Here is a 4283-nt window from a genome sequence, read left to right as displayed (position 1 = left end):
GAGCCCAGCAGGTCGAGGTTGCGGTGGCCGGGAGCAGCCATTGCACTCCAGTCTGGGCGACAGAGTGAGACTTCAACTCAAAAAAAAAAATAAATAAATAAAATAAAATAAAACACAACACCCAAACCTAACAAGCAACAAAAAAGAGCAAATAACAGCCAACAAGAAATCATTACAACAAAATAGAAACCCCAACATCCCTCTCCTCTTCTTCTTTTTACCACTTGCTTTTTTGTGTGTGTTTGAGTTGGAGTCTCACTCTGTCACCAGGCTGGAGGACAGTGGCACAATCCCAACTCACCGCAGTCTCAATCTCCTGGACTCCGACAATCCTTCTACCTCAACCTTCCAAGTAGTTGGGACTACAGGTGTGCACCACCACACCTGAAAGGCACAGGAAACAGCCAGAAGGACGTCTCCTGAGATGGCACCAACCCTATAGGGAACCTAACAAAGACAACAAAGGCCGTAAATTCCTGCCTCTCCCGCGCGCACGAAACTTAAACTCATACACAAATATTATCTCCCTATAAAAATACTACCTCATAGCTCCCTCCGATAAAGACCCTAAGATGGCTCTGGCTGGCACGGCCAGGCTCAGAGAGCACAGGCCGCCCCCTCCCAAAACCGATAAATACAGACCTCTCTCTCGCCCTCTCTCTCTCACTCCCCTTCTCACCAGGTGGTTACAGACCTCCTTCCCTCTCTGTAGCCGCTGCTCTAATAAATCTCTTGGCCTCAAAGGGTACTGAGTCTCACTGGCGCCATTGTCTTTCAACACCCGGCTAACTTTTTAATTTTTTTTGTAGCGACAAGGTCTCCTTATGTTGCCCAGGCTGGTCTTGAACTCCTGGGCTCAAGAGATCCTCTTGCCTCAGCCTCCCAAAGTGCTGGGGTTATAGCGGTGAGCCACTGCTCCCTCTGACCCTTGCTATTCTTTGGATATCCCCCAAATCTCATGTTGAAATGTGGTCCCCAGGGCTGGAGTTGGGGCCCAGTGGGAGGTGTTTGGGCCCCGGGGTTGACTTCCTTATGAATGGCTTGGTGCCTGTGGCAGGGAGGGTGTTCTCCCCGGCTAGGTTCCCCACGGCTGGTTGTTGGAAGGAGCCTGGTCCCTCCTCTGATTTCCTCTCCTCTCCTTCTTGCCTTATGATCTTTGTACAACCTGGATCCCTTCTTGTGCTCCACCCATGAGTGGAGGCAACTGAAGCTTCACCAGAAGCGGGGGCCAGCACCATGCTCCTTGCACTGTTGCAGAACCGTGAGCCAAATAAACTTCTTCTTATAAATTACCCAGCCCCAGGTATTCCTTTACAAGGGACTCTGACACCACTTACCATCATCTGACATACTATTTCTTTTCTTTGTTTTGTGTGTGTGTGTGTGTCTCTACCCCCTGCCCACCCTCCCCCACTCCCCAGCCTCAGAATGTAAACTCCATGAAGACAGGGTTTTTGTTTTGTTTTGTTTTGTTTTGTTCACTGCTTTGCCAATAGGACTCAGAATAGTAACTGAATAAATGAATGGATGAGCAGGGGCCTGGCCTCCCTCCCCTGAGGGCTGCCGAGCTGGCCTGTCCTGGCCCCAGGACATTGGCTTCTCTAGCCAGCTGCCCAGGCCTGGACACCACCCCTGCCCCTCCCCCCATTGCTTTGTGTTTGTCTTGAGTGACTCTCTTTTTTTTGAGTTGGAGTCTCACTCTGTAGCCCAGACTGGAGGGCAGTGGCCGCTCCCGGCCACCGCAGCCTCGACCTGCAGGGCTCCGGCGATCCTTCCACCTCAGCCTTCCGAGTAGCCAGAATTATAGGCACGCACTACCATGCCCGGCTGATTTTTTGATTTATTGTAGAGATGAGGTCTCGCTGCCCAGGCGGGTCTCGAACCCGCGGGCTCAGGCAATCCACTCACCTCAGCCTCCCCAAGCGCGGGATTACAGGCTGAGCCACCGAGCCCGGCTGGAGTGACACTCTTGTCATCACCATAAGCTCAGGACACAAACTTGCTCACTGCCAGACAGACCCCAGGGAAACCCAGGCTGGCCACAAGCTGGACCAGCCCGCAGCTTGTCCCCAGGGCTCAGGAGACCATCTGTTGCCATTAGTTGTTCTCTGATGAAGAAATCCTAGCTGAGAGCAAAGGTCCACTCAGACTCGCTGGAGCAGAAACTGCCAGGTCCTGACTGGCTCCTCCCTCCCTCAGAATGGTACCATTCCCTCAAGGCGGCAGAAACTTCTCAAGGCCCAATTCCATTTCAAAAACAGAAAATAAAGCACCCAGCAACATAGGGCTTTGTGATTTCATTTCCCAGGCTGAGGGAGGGAGCACACCTTGCACTTAAGCAATGATGGGATACGAAAAATACTGCCCCTGAAGAAAAAAAGTAGACATTTCTAGATGATTTGGAATGCTTGGCAGAGCCTATAATTAACCTGCTTTATTGAGCTCTTGGGGCTACCAAGCCCAAATTGTGGGAAGTAAGACCCAGAAGTATGGAGGAATGTCACACAGCTAGAAAATCTGGCAAGAGTTGAATCTAGTTGAGTGTGACAGGGACGGTATTTCCCCTGGGGGACTACGGGTGGCAGCTGTCACAATCACAAGATGCCACCCGCTCACCACCTGCTTGCCCCCCTGCTGAACAGCTGAGCTCCTGTCTATTCTGAAGGCCCAGGCAGTGCCTGGGGTACAGCAGGAAGGGGGTGTAAGCTAGGTGGGACAGTGTGAACCTGCCACCTACCCCACCTGACACTGGGTGCTGGGCTTCCTTCTTATGGAACTTCTCACCCCATAAAATCTCATTCTTCCCGGTCACCTTCCCTGGGCTGTCCATCCCTGATTGGGGAGAGCCCACCCCTTGTGTCCCTGCCCCAGAAACCTGCCCAGTGTTTCCCCTGTTACCTTGTATTTCATCATGAAATGATGCTGGCTATGGCCCAGCCTCAGCTAGGAGAGGTGGATGGCTCTCTCAGTCTCTGTTGAGTGAGGGGGGTTGGAGGAGAGGGAGAGGGAGAGAAAGTATGAGCCAGACACAGAGAGAAAGACAGAGAGGGACAGAGACAGAGACAGACACAGCAAGAGAGAGACAGAGTGAAGACAGAATGAGAGAGAGTGAGAGAGAATGACAGAGAGACAGCATGTGTGCAAGAGACACAGACGGGGTGGGGGGAGATGGGGGGGAATGCTAGAGAGAGAGAGCAGAAGACATACACAGAGACAGAGACACACACCCAGAGAGAGACAGAGAAACACACACAGAGATAGAGACTGAGAGAGCGAGACAGAGCGAGAGAGTGAAAGAGAGGGACAGAGAGCACACAAGAACACAGACAGAGAAAGAAACAGGGAGCGAGCGAGAGAGGGTGCATTTAAGAGCAGGAACTAGCCAAGCTGTAGGTGACAGGCGACACAGAGCAGAGGCCCCACCAGAGTCTCCACAGTTAATAGCCTGGCCCATTAGTAACCTGACCATATAAGCTTGGGAAGCACTGATTTTGATTTACAGACACTTACACACAGACTCAGGCCACTGAGCGAAGACCTGGAAGCCTCTGCCGCTCTCCATGCCCCTCCCCTGCAGCAAATGAGAAAACACGCAGCTTGGTCCTGAGTGAACTCTTGAAGCTGGCTTGGAGCTTCCTCTGCGCCTGCAAATTCACCTTCAAAGCCACTTTCCTTTGACTCCTCAGACTGTGCCATGGGGGTCTGTCTGTATATTCCATTTGAAAACTGCAAAGTGCAGGACTCTCCTGGGATGGGCCTATCTCTTGTCTGACTGTGTCTGGGCCTCACTGTCCCCACCTGTAAAATGGGGACAGTGACAGCATTGACGGAAAGAATGAAATGAGCTAATATGTAGGGCCTGGGCTCGCCGAATCTCTATGAGTGCTTGCATCTATGATTATCTGTTGGTTTTTTTCTCTCTGGTGCTGTGTGAAGATAGCCCCCATCTCAACTCAGGTTGCTGACACCCTGGTGAAGCTCTGATTTGCATTGAGACTCAGCCCCAGCTCAAAGCAAACCTCATCTCTGATTAACTAGTCTCATCCAATCTGGCCAGCTGTCCTGGGGCATTTCTGATGTGGATATCGGAGACAGGATGAGCTCCCTCACCTGGGAACCCCCTAGAAGTGATTCCTGGGAACCCCACACTCTCCATAGGGTGGTCCCAACTGGGCAGCTCCATAAATGTCACTTCCAGGCATCTGGGAAAACCTCCACTATGAACCTTGATGAATATAGTCAACAAAACCAGCTAATACTTATCAACCAAGTACCAATCACCA

The sequence above is a fragment of the Carlito syrichta genome, unplaced genomic scaffold (genome assembly GCF_000164805.1).
Source record: "Carlito syrichta isolate Samal-C Ts95f unplaced genomic scaffold, Tarsius_syrichta-2.0.1 Scaffold308650, whole genome shotgun sequence".
Classification (NCBI taxonomy): Eukaryota; Metazoa; Chordata; class Mammalia; order Primates; family Tarsiidae; genus Carlito; species Carlito syrichta.
The sequence above is the reverse complement of the archived record's forward strand: the minus strand, read 5'-3'. Positions refer to the sequence as shown.